Raw genomic sequence first — 13979 nt, 5'->3', positions numbered from 1 at the left:
TAATCTACTATACTATTTACAATCTCAACATTTAGATTTAATCCAGGTTTCCATTTTTCATACGTGAATTTAAGCAAGTCTATTAAAGTAATCTAATAAACACTAAAGTCATTCAAATCACAAGAAATAAATAAAAGTCATTCAAATCACATGAAATTCAATATCATCTGTCATATTCAATATTATATACTTGTAATCTCTGAGACATTCTACATTGTTTTGCTTTTAAAGTTTATATTAGTATGTGAACACATTGTTTTACAGTGACATATAAACAATGCATAGTTACAATGCATAGAATGCATAGTTAGGATTTGTTACAGTACTTCTAACGAATTCATTTTGTGTTTATTTGTTTATATATTTGCTCATTTGAAAGTAAGGTCCATGAAAGTAACTATGTGATTATTCATTGCTGCATTCAGTGTCATTTCCAAGCTTGGTAGAGTATCTGAAATGTAACCAACAGATATTCAATAAAAATCTTAATAAATATAATAGTCATTATACTGCTATGCTGTGAGATACTTAGGTAATTTATAAGTAGGAATTTGGTTGTTTCTAAAGTGTTAGTTTTAAAAACATTATTTTCATAGAACATATTGAATTATACAGAATATAAGTATTTAATTTTTTTTTCAAATATTGATGTTTTTTGGTAAAATAAAACATATTTTCATATCTAACAAAGTATCCCTTTATGCTCAGAAATTGCTAAACATTACCTTAACTTCATCCATTTAATCTTTCTAAATTTACTATCTTTTGCAATACTTCCTTCAATTGTTCAAATTTAAATTTCTCTTAATTTCTGAACACAAAAAAATATATTGTTTCATTTCATGTTATTAATGTATGGTTGTATGCACGTGTGTATATATGTATATGCTTGGGCAATTTGCTTCTCATGTTTGACAGAATTATATTAAATATCTGCTTCAACTTGTTTATTATTGTGCATAAGTTATTATAATCACCATTTTAACATGACATTTTTCATTCAATTTACTTAGTAAATCTGTAGATATATAATTTTCTTTAAAACACATACCAATATTTATAAGTTATGTAGAAGTGAAGGTATAAACAAAATAAGAGTATTAACCAACTTTGCCTGCAGAAACAACTTGCAGTATTAAGTAATATTATTTGTAAATGTGATAAAGTTCATGTTCAGTGTTATAGAATATTATTTTGATTACTTTTCCTAAGACTATTCAAAAATCCACCCTGTTCCAGTCCTCTATTTATACTTTCACCTCCCACATAACTTTCTGTTTTTCTGAGAAGCATTTGATTGGAAAGATGGTTATTTATCTTTCAGAAGAATTTGCTCATAAGAACATACAGCAACAATATAGTGTATGTGGAAAGCACATCATTTCCTAAAAGTATAAAAAGTTATTTAAAAAAAGTATATTGGGATTTTTATTTTTGCTGATTGACTAGGAATACAAATATTTTTAAATTAGTGTTTAAATTTATTTTTTAAACATATCTCTTCATTATATGGGTAATTATTAAAGATAATAATATAATTAAAGTCAACCTTTTAATCCAAATTTTAAAAATAGCTACCATTTGAAAGAAAAGAGGACATAATGATAAGCATATATATCTATTAGTTGTGTATTCGGTTACTTTCTTTGTAGACATTTAAAGTTTATATTAGTAGAAAGTTGTAACAATCGCATTATTTTTAAGACCCAATAATTGCCTGTCTAAATAATAAATCCTGATTTATGCATTTAAATTTTATATAATCTCTTGAATTAGTATAATTTTCCAGTCTTTCTTGTTAAGTGCCCAATAACCATATATATTATTTACATGTTTCTCACCCAGTGTGGTGACCCATTGAAATGATACAAGTAATTTTTCACCAAATTATCAATAATCAAAGTACATAAATGATTTTATACATTGTAGCATTCCATTAAAATTACTAATTCTCACTTCCACTTTCAGTCTCCTTGTTCATTTTAGAAGAGGAGGATAACATCAAGTTCCTTCATTCATGAAGAACATGTTGGAAACACTTGTTTCATATATTCCAAATGAGTGTGTTACCTGTTATGTATCATAGGTGAAAAATATTTTAATGCCTGAACCATTGATAATAGGCAATCAGTCTGACTGATCATGTATCATTAAAGCACATAAAGAGCTGACTTAGTGTGGCCCAAGGACATTTTGTGGACTCAGTGATGTCATCAGCAAACAATTGCCACTTGGACACTTGGATTATGAAGTGCCTTGTTTTATGCAATCCAGTCCTAAAGGAGAGAACTATAAGCTTGACATAGCCTTTTATAGCCCCATAAAGTCTGAGGATTTGGGGAGAAAGATTTGGTGGCCATTTTGTATCATGTCTAGTTATACAGAGTGCCGGAGCTGAAGAGTGTAAGTGGAGTGGAGAAGATACAATTTGGCATAGAATGAGCTCTGATATATGGAAAAACAGAAGTATAGGGTTGTGGGGGAGGAGAACCAGAGAGTGATGATTGATTGCATTTAAGCAGGGGCAAGATAAGCAAGAATCACAGGAACTCCAGAGACAGGATTTTCCTTGATGGACTAGGGAGGTGCAGAGGGAGGAGGGAGACAGAGTTGTGATTTTGGTACTTGTGAGAAGGAGCATCAACACATTTAAGATGGAGAATAAAATGTGGAAAACATCTGGATACTGATGTGGAGATGTTGAAATAACTAATGCTGAAAATGCATTACCTCTGAGATTATTTGATATGAAATAATGGAATTCCTTCTTGTTTAAATCACTTTTAGTTGCATTTTCTGTGATGTGCAAACCCAAAGTAGTTAATTGCAAGTTTAGGTCCTACCTTTGTAAAGCAATAAGCACTTTTAGGAAAAACACCAAAGTGATTAAGTCTTTCAAATATATTTTACTCTTGCTTAATTATTCTTAAAAAGAGATAAGGTTCTTTTACAGGAAAAAAAAAAAAAGTATGGGTTTTTTTCAGCATATGTCTGTGCATTTATAGGCATACGAAACAGTCATCTACTCAAAAAGATAAAACTTAAAATATTGGGTAGCCAATAAAAAATTATCAGGCATGCAAAAAAAGTAGTAATATATAACCCATAATAATGAAAAAATCATTCAAACAAAATTGACCCACAGATGCAGCAGATTATAGAACTAGTAAGTAAGGGTAGTAAAAGATATATTATAACTGTAGCCCATATGCCGAAGAAAATGGAGGAAGAAATGGACATGTAGGATAGAGACACGAAAGATATAAAAATGATCCAAACTGAACTTCTAGAGAAAGAAACTGCAGTGACTGAAATGAAAAATATACTGGATGGGATTAACGGATTAGACATTGAAGAATGAAAGATTAGCGAATTAGGAGACAAAATAATAGTCATACAAAATAAAACACACAGAAAAGAAAAAAGGAAAAAAAATGAATAACGCCATGAGTGAACTGGGAGATGAAGTCAGATCCCATTGGAGTCTTGAAGGAAAACAGAAAGGGGGAGGTACACAGATAAAAAGTTGAAGAAATAGGAGCTAATATCTTTTTTTCAAATTTGATGACCATTGTGAATGTACATGCCAAAGAAGCTAAAGAAGCACAAGCACAAGAAGCATAAAGAAAACCACCCCAAAGCACATCACACTAAAATTGCTCAACAACAGTAAAAAGTAGGAAATGGTAATGCATCCAGAGGAAAAAGACATGTTGCGTACAGAAAAAAAAAAAAAAATGAGAGCAGACACAATACAAAAACACAGTGGAAAATGATTTTGAAGTCGTAAAGGGGAAAAAAAAATGTTCTGCCTAGAATTCTTTATCCAGAAAAAAATATATTTCAAAAATAAAAGTGAAATAAAGATCTTTTTCAGACATATAAAGCTAAAAGAATATATCACCGCAGCAGAACTGCACTATGATGAGTGCTAGAAGAAGTTCTTCAAGTAGAAGGAACATGGTACCAGATGGAAATCTGGTTCAAAACCAAAGAATGATGAACACCGGAAAGTGTAACTTCATGGATAAATGCAAAGATTTTTAAAATTATCATTTAAACTTCTTTAAATGATAATTAACTGTCTAAAGCAGAAATAGTGAAACTACCATGGGGGGTTATGTAGATGTAAAATGTGTGACAGCAATAGCACACAGGTCAGAAAGGAAGAAATCCACGATATACTGTTATAATTCTCTTTCTTCAAATGATATATTATTTCTTGATAAATAGAACTTGAAATTATATTTTATTTATTGATAAATGGTGATAAGTGAAAAATGCACACTTGAACCCTAAATTAAAACTGTAAATACCAAAACAGATTTAAAATCAATATATTAGTTTTCACTTGCTGAATAACAGATTACCACAAACCTAGTATCTTTAAATAATATGTACCTATTATCTCACTCTATTATCAAACTTCCTTGGGTAAGGAGTCCAGGAATGTTTTTGCTGGGTCCTCTACACAGGGTTCCACAAAGCTGTATTAGAGGTATAATCCAAGGCTACATTCTCATCTGAGGCCCAAGGTCCTCTTTCAAGATCATGTGGGGGTTATAAGGATTAATTTCCTTTCAACTACAGAACTCATGGCAAACTTGCTTTTTCAAAGCTGGCGGGAGAGCTTTTCTCTGACCTCTACACCATCTTTTAAAAGAGTGCATTTGATTAGGTCAGGCCTATCCAGGAGGAGTTCCCTTTGAGTTCCTCAAAGTCAACTGTTTAGCAGAACTTTAACTACAAATATAGAGTTCTTTCACATGTTCCATATAATGTATTATAATCATTGGAGTAATATATTCACAAGTCTGGTGTGTACTAAAGGGGTGGGAGGAAAGGGAGTGTCATATAAGGACATAGTTCATTGGGTGTCATCTAAGATTTGTGCCTACCACAGATAATAAGACAATAAAAGAAATAAAATGGAAACATAAAAATAATTAATATAAAAGAAGGTGAAAGCAAGATAAGAAAAAAGGGACAAATGAAAAACACCAAGACAGTAAATTTAAACCCAGTCATACAAGTAGCCACGTAAGTGTAAATTAAAAGCAGCGATTATCAGATTGTATATAAGAGCAAGACCCAAGTATATGCTGCCTACAATAAAAACACTTTAAATATAAATATACAAATAGAGTAGGGATAAAAGCAAAGAAAAAGTATACCATGCTGATGCTAATGATGAGTAGGAGTGGCTATATTAATATCAGCCAAAATAATTTTCATGGTAAAGAATATCGTCACAGATAGAATGATTTTTAATGAAAAATTTGTCAGTTCATCAGGATAAAAGAAGAATGCTAAACATTTTTGTATATCGTAGCACATTTACTATATATATATATGGTAGTATATATAGTATATATATATACTATATATATATATCATAGCACATTTACTATATATATATATATCATAGCACATTTACTATATATATAGTAATATATATTATATATATAGTATATATATATACAGTATATATATATACTAATATATATACTGTATATATATATATACAGTATATATATTAGTATATATATACTATATATATATATTAGTGCATATATATATATATATATATATATATATATATATATAGTATATTTGTGTGTGTGTGTATCTATATCTATATATCTCTGGTAAACCTGTGAAGAGAAACAGATAAATTATATCTGAGCCAAGGATTTCAATACATCTCTCAATAATGATACAGGGGACTGACAGAAAATTAGTGAGGTTATAGAAAACTTGAATAAAACAATTACTTTGTTTTAATTGACATTTATACAATGGTACACTCAATAGCAACGGAATATATATACTTCGTAAAGCACATAGAATATTTTCCAAGGTAGAAAAATATTCTGGAGTATAAAGCAATTTAAGAGAATTCAAGTCATTCATACATAATGTAACCTGACTTCAATGGAGTTAAATTGGAAATCAGTAATGCAAAAATATCTGGAAAATGCCAATATATTTAAAAAGTAGAAACACTCCAAATAACCCATGTATTAAAAGAAATCAAAAGAAAAATTAGGAGAAATAGATAAAACTGAAAGAAAATAAAAACAAAATATTCTGAAAATTGTGGAATCCAGCTAAAGCGGTATTTAGATTTAAATATATAACACTAAGGACATACAATAGAAAGAAAAAAAAAATATTTCAAATAAGTGACTTGAACTTTGGTGCCCACTCTAAGGAACTAAACAAGGGACAGGTTTTCCGGTTCAGCATGTAGTTGTTTCTTACGAGTAAAATGCTTCCACAAGTAAAATGCTAAAGAAATGGAAAAGTGAACAAATCTTAGATTCTTAAGAGAAATGAAGTCACAAGGAAGCCACTGCTCCCCTGTCTTGGAAAAACAGACAAGTGGATACATAGAATCACAACATGCTGGAGCAGCAACATCCGCAGGAACTAATGACCAGTGGGAAACCTGAACTGTAATCAGCAAATTACTGGAGACTCTGTGTGGACAACTCTTGAGAGTTAAAAAACCTCAGGGGGACCCAATCATAGAGGGGCCCCATGCTTTGTGAATTTTACCTCTAAGAGCTCAGCCTGTTTCTCACAATAAATACTGGCATACCTCAGAAATATTGCTCTGAGGTTCAGCTCAAGACCACTGCAATGAAGTAAAGGTAACAAAAAGCAAGTCAAATGAGTTTTTTGGTTTCCTAGTACATATAAAATGTATGTTTACACTGTACTATAGTCTACTAAGCATTCAATAGCTTTGTAACTAAAAAAAAATACATGCTTTAATTTTAAAATATTCTATTGTTAGAAATGCTGTCATCTGAGCTTTCAGCAAACGTAATCACTGATTGCAAATAACCATAACAAATACAATAATAAAACCTTTATGTGTTATGAGAACTACCAAATTGTGACACAGAAATACAAAGTAAGCAAATGCTGTTGGAAAAATAGCACTGATAAACTTTCTTGACACAGGATTACATTTTAATTTGGAAAAAAAATGCAGTGTCTGTGAAGCACAATAAAGTGAAAGGTAATAATACAAGGTATGCCTATGTTGGAGAAAAATAGCCTCCTGTGTACATCAGGAGGAAGGGAACAGGAATTATTTTGAAATAAGCCAGAGGACTCTGTTCTACCTAATAAGAAATTTCCTCAGGAAAAACTAGTTAACCAGACACTAATCTCCTAGAGTTTCATCAAAGCCTAATTCATCTGGAAAAAGGGAAACATCCAACTCCAATACACTTTAGCAATTCAGTATCACCTAAGGAGGAATGGGGGGTGGAGAGACTGAGAAACACATGCAAAACTCATAGTTCAGAGGCATAGACTAACTAAAAAGACTGAAACCTAATTATAGGATTATAATATACTACCCTGCCCCCCACACTTTTCATCACATTACTAAAGGCCTATTGGTACTAGTTTCTTTTAACCAGTACATCATGTCTGTCTATCATTAAAAAAAAAAAAAAAAAACAAAAAACAAAACACAAGGCATACTAGCAGGCAAAGCAAACAAAAATAAAACAGTTTAAAGAGAGAGCAAGAATCAAAACTAGACCTGGCAGGGGTGTTGGAATTATCAGACAGGGAGTTTAAAACAAGTATGACTGATATGCTGAGAGCTCTAACAGATAAAGTAGATGAGAGAAAAAAAAAAAAATTGCCACCCCAGAATTGTGTACTCTGTGAAATTATGTTCTAAAGTGAAGAGAGATGGAAAGACTTTATCAGAAAAAAAAAAAAAAAAAAAAAAAGAAGGAATTTGTTACCAGTAAACTTGCTTTGCAAGAAATGTTAAAGGATTTGAATTGCAGGGAAGAGAAAATAGAATCATATAAAATGCTCAGTTAAAACCACAAAAGGCAGAAAAATGGTGTGATACAAAAATAGGAGCAAAGAGCATGAGCAACAAAGAGAAGAAAGTAGATAGATACTACTCCAAATATACAATAATCACTCTGAAGATCATCGATCTAAATGCACCAAGTCACCAATTAAAAGGCAGACACTGTCAGAGTGGATCAAAAAACAACATCCAACCCTATCTTGTCTATAAGAAACCCACTTTAAGTATAAAAACGGACATAGATTTAAAGTAAATGAATGGAGAAAGAAATATCGTGCTAATAACATTCAAAGGAGCAACTATGATTTTTATTTTATTTTTTTAAATATTTTATTTTTAATTAATCTCTACATCCAGTGTGGGGCTTGAACTTAAAACCCTGATATCAAGAGTCGCAAGCTCTACCAACTAAGTCAGCCAGGCACCCAAACTATATAAATTTTAAGCAGGACAAATTTCAAAGCATAGAAAGTTATCAGAAACAGAGAGGAGTATTATATAATAATAAAAGAGTGAATTCTTAAGTTCACAAGAACATACACCAAGACTGACCACATTCTGGCACATACAGTGTCTGCTCTCAGATCACGATGGAATTAAACCAGCAATCAATAACAGATAGCTCAAAAAACCCTCAATACATGGTGAGTAGATGACAAACTTCTAAATAACAAAAGGGTAAAAGAAGAAATCTCAAGAGAGATTGAAAACTACATTGAACTACTGAAAATAAAAGCACAGCTTGCCAAAATGTGTGGAATACAGCAAAAGCAGTGCTTAGAAGAAAATTTATAGCATAGTATGCAGATATTAAAGAAGAAATATCAAAAATTAATTATGTAAGATTTTACCTTAGGAAACTAGGAAAAGAAGAGAGAATTCAAAGAAGAAAAGAAATTATAGGAATTATTTTTTTTAAAAAAGATTTGATTTATTTATCAGAGAAAGAGAGAGCAAAAGCAGGGGGAGCAGCAGGCAGAGGGAGAAGCAGGCTCTCTGCTTAGCAAGGAGCCTGAGGCAGGACTTGATCCCAGGACCCTGGGATCATGACCTGAGCTGAAGGCAGACACATAACCGACTAAGCCACCCAGATGTCCCAGAAATAATATGAATTAGAGCAGAAGTCAATACAATTGAAAACTGAAAATCAAAAGAGAAAATCAACAAAACAAAAATCGGCTGTTTGAAAAAAATTAAAATTAGTAAGTCTATCCAGGCTAAGGAAAAAAAAAAAAAAAAAGAACACAAATCACGAATAACAGAAATAAAAGAAAGGACATCACTATAGAGCCCAAGGATGAGAAAAGCATAATAAAAGAAGACTATGAACAACTCTATTCCCACTATTTGATAACCTAGGTGAAATAGACCAATTCCCTGAAATACACATTCTCCCAAACTCACCCAAGAAGAAATAGATGATCTAAATAGCCTCTATCTATTAAATAAATTGAGTTAATAACTAATGCCCTTCCCAATCAGAAAGCACCAGGCCCAGAGGGAGTCACTGGTGAATTCTACCAAACATTTAAGGAACAATTTATACCAGTTCTCTGCAATCTTTTTTCAAAGGGCATAAACATAACATTAGCCTCATACCAAAATCAGACAAAATAGTATAAGAAAACCATAGACCAATATCTCATGAGAAAAGATGAAAAAAATCCTGAACTGAGTATTACCAGGTTGAATCCAATAATTTATGAAAAAATTGTACACAGTGACTGAGGAGGATTTATTCTTGGTATGTGAAGCTGATTTAACGTTTGGAAATTAATCCAACACATTGGTGGATTAAATAAAAAAGAAAACTCATACAATTATATCAGTAAATGCAGAAAAAGCATTTTATAAAATCCAACAACCATTTATCTTATAAAAATCTCAGTAAGCTAGAAATAGAGTGGAACTTTCCCAATTTGATAAAGACTACCTACAAAAACCCAAAGCTAATATACATAATGGTGGGAAACTCACAGCTTTCTCACCGAGAGCAGGTACAAGACAAGAATTTCTTTCTCAACACTTTAATCAAAATACTTGCTAATGCAATAAGGCAAGTAAGGGAAATAAAAGTATACAGGTTGGGAAGGAAGAAATAAAACTGCCTTTGTTCACAGATGATATGATTGCCTATCTCGAAAATCTAAAATAATGAATGTAAAAAAAACCTCCTGGAACTAATAAGCAATTGCAGCAAGGTCAGAGCATACGAGGTTGGTATACAAAAACAAACAAACAAACAAAACCCCACTTTTTAAATATATTAGCAATGTGCAAGTATAATTTGAAATAAAAACACAATACCATTTATATCAGCGCCCAAGAAAATGAAATACTCTATAAATCTAACAAAATATATACCTGATATATTGGAGAAGAATTACAAACCTCAGTCAAAATTTAAGTAAGAACTAAGTAAATTGAAAGATAATCCATGTTCATTGATAGGAAGAACCAATATTTTCAAGATGCCAATCCTTTCCAAATTGATGTATAGATTCAATGCAATCCCAGTTAGAGTCCTGGCAAATTGCTTTGCACTTACTGAGAAACTGATTCTAAAGTTTATGGGGAGAGGCAAAAACAGAATAGCCAATATAATATTGAGAGAGAAGAACAAATTTGCGTGACTGACACTATCCAACTTTAGGATTTACTATAAAGCTACACTAGTAAAGATGATGTGGTGTTGGTGAAAGAATAGATCAATAGAACAGGATAGAGAGCTCATAAATAAACTCCAATGAATATAGTCTACTGATCTTTGAAAAAGTTGCAAAGGCAATATACTGGAGCAGATAGTCTTTTCAAACAAATGGTGATGGAACAACTGAACATAAATATGTTAAAAAAAAAAAAGCAAAAAACAAAAACAAATCTAGACACAGGCCTCACACAGTTTACAAAAATTAACTTAAAAATGGATTCTGGACCTAGGGTGCTTGGCTGGCATGGCCAGTGGAGCATGCAACTCTTGATCATGGGGTTCTGGGTTGGAGCCCCAGGTTGGGTGTAGAGATTATTTAAAAATAAAATCTTAAAAAAATGTATCACAGATCTAAAAGTAGAACACAAAACTATAAAACTCATAGAAATTAGATAGAAAACTTAGGTGACATTGGGTTAGATAATGAATTTTTAGGTAGGACTCCAAAGGTACATCCCATGAAAGAAAGAATTGATAAGCTGGACTTCATTAAAAATAAAACTTCTGTTCTGCAAAAGATAATATTAAGAGAATAAAGACAACCCAGAGACTGAAAGAAAATATTTGCAAAAGATCTGATACAGAATTGTTAGTCAAAATATAAAAGAACTTTTAAAATTTAACAATAGGGGGGAAAACAGCCTGATTAAAAAAAAATGGACCAAAGCCCTTATGGGACACCTCATCAAAGAAGATATACAGATGGCAGATAAACACATGTAAAGATGTTCCACATCACATGTCTTCAAGGAAATACATATTCAAACAGCAATGAGGTACCACTACATACCTGTTTGAATGGCCAAAATAGAAAACTGACAACATTAAATGCTGCCAACAGTATTGAGCAGCAGGGTTCTCATTCATTGCTAGTGCGAATACAGCATGATATAGCTAATTTCAAAGACAGTTTAGTGGTTTTTTACAAAATGAAACATACTCTTACCATATAATCCAACAGTTTTTCTTCTTTGTATTTACCTAGGAGAGTTGAAAACTTATGTCACACAGAAAGCTGCACACAAATGTTTATAGCGTCTTTATTTATAATTGCAAAAACTTGGAAGCAACTAACATGTTCTACAATAGTTAAATGGATTATTAAACTGTGGTTCATCCAAACAATAGAATATTACTCAGCAATAAAAAGAAACGAATTATCAAGCCATGCAAAGACATGGAGGAAACTTAAATGCATATTACTTAGTGAAAGAAGCCATTCTTGAAAAGGCTACATATTGTGTGATTTAAACTATATGACATTGTGAAAAAGAAAAATTGGGAGACAGTAAAAAGATCAGTGGATGCCAAGTGTTGGGGGAATAAAGGGATGAATAACAAAACACAGAGGATTTGTAGGGCAGTGAAACTATTCTTTCTCTGAGTTTTGCTCTGAACTGAAAGCTGCTCTGAAAATACTTTTTTAAAAAGCTAAATTAAAAAATGGAACCAAAAGTAGAAAAAGTAAAAAAAAAAAATTAGAACAAGAATCTGTGAAAAGAGGAAATAAGGAAAATTAGTGAACAGAATAGTTGTATCCTTGAGAAGATTATTACAAACATCTAGACTTCTTATCAGGAAAAAGAAAGAGAGAATACAAATAACCAATATCAGAAGTGAAACGTGGTATTCAATATCAAAGTTAGAAAAATACATACCCCAAAACATAAAAAAAGAAAAAGAGACATATGTACATAGTTCCAAATTATAGAAATTGTTTTTAATAGCTAAAACATGATTACAGTAAATAGGTATATAGAACGTTCAGAATAATCAGTAAGGAACTAGATGATTTCAACAACACTAAAAACAAATGCCGTTTTTAAAAACGTTTTTATTTAAATTCCAGCTAGTTAAAATACAATGTAATATTAGTTTCAAGTATACAATATAATTGATTGAACACTTCCATACATCACATGGTGCTCATCACAAGTGCCCTAATTGATATTTTTAGAACACATCACCCAACAACAGCAAAATATACATTTTAAGGCAAACATGGAATTTTCAACAAAAACAACTATAAGGTATGCCATAAAAGTATTCTCATTAAATTTTAAAAAAAATGCTATATTACAGAGTATGTATTTACTGACCAAAGAGAAGAAAATTAGTAATTATTAACAAAAAGTAAAATATTCATGTATTTGAAAATTAAGCTATACACATCTAAATATTCCCTCAGTTAAAATAAATATCAAAAGGGACATTATTTTCAACTGAATGATAGTGACAATATAATATAGTACATTTTGTAGGAGGTAGTGAAAACAGTGTTCAGGAGAAATTTTTTGGTGTAAGTGGTTTCTATTAAAAAAATTTAAAAAATTAAATCAATTTTCTTAATTTCTGACTTAAAAAGCAGAATAGAATAAAAAGTCAAGTTTAGAATGAATAAAATTATAAATGAATACGCATTATAGGTATGTTTTAATAGCCTCCAAGTGGAAACAACCCAAATGCCCATCAACTAAAAATGGGAAGATAAATTTTTCTAGATTTATATGGTGGAATCCTATCCTACTCAGCAGTTTAAAAGAAACCAACCAAAATACTCAAGAGCAATGATGAATGTCAAAAACCTTAAGTTTTGTAAGAGAAATCAGGCTCATATTAATATGCAATATATGACTTCATTTATATTAAAATTTAAAACAAATCTTAAAACTGATTTCTGGTGATGGAAATCATAACATGGATTTCCTAGGGGGATTGGGCACTAAGTGAAGTGAACATGAAGGAGTTCTCTGGAATGATGGAAATCTTCTTCATCTTAATTTGGTTGTTAATGATGTGTGTATGCATTCACTAAACATCATTGAATTATAGAGATAAAATATCTATACGCCACTGTCTTTATATTTTACCTGTGTAAACATATGTAGGCTACTTTCATTAATGAAATAAATGAGTGAAGGTTATTTACCGCTATAGAGATTTTTATATGCTTGGCATGGCAACATGAGTATTGCCATTTTTTTCAAACTGTTTTATAAAACATGGTGGCAGCAAAATAGAACAAATCTTTACTCAGAAAGCAAGTGCTTAACTAGCTATATGGATAAGAATAGATCTTTTCTTTCTTAATATGTCTGTAAAAACTAGATAATATATATAAAATATTTGAAATTTATAAATATAAGACATTAGAGTTATATATAGTTGTCTTTCAAGTAAACTGTTTTACAATGTAGCAGGTGTAACTTCTCGTGAGTCTTGTTTTTTAAAATGTATTTCTAGAAATTTTGTTACTTATTTCTAAAGCAATACCAAAGTTTATTTGGGTTAATGTACCAGAAGAAAAAATATTGGCGAGCATATTTATTGAATGAGGCTCTCCCTGTTTGCTATTGTCAGTCAATGCTGTTGCATCCTTTAATTTGCTTGGTCTGAATAATTTCCTTATATATTCAT

General features: G+C 31.1%; 1 long non-coding RNA gene across 1 annotated transcript in view; it reads left to right on the top strand.

The window, feature by feature from the left end:
• Positions 1–13979, top strand: part of LOC130542787 (uncharacterized) — a 142239-nt gene that overhangs the window by 125437 nt on the left and 2823 nt on the right. The window lies entirely within an intron of this gene.

The sequence above is a fragment of the Ursus arctos genome, unplaced genomic scaffold (genome assembly GCF_023065955.2).
Source record: "Ursus arctos isolate Adak ecotype North America unplaced genomic scaffold, UrsArc2.0 scaffold_5, whole genome shotgun sequence".
Classification (NCBI taxonomy): Eukaryota; Metazoa; Chordata; class Mammalia; order Carnivora; family Ursidae; genus Ursus; species Ursus arctos.
The sequence above is the reverse complement of the archived record's forward strand: the minus strand, read 5'-3'. Positions and strand labels throughout refer to the sequence as shown.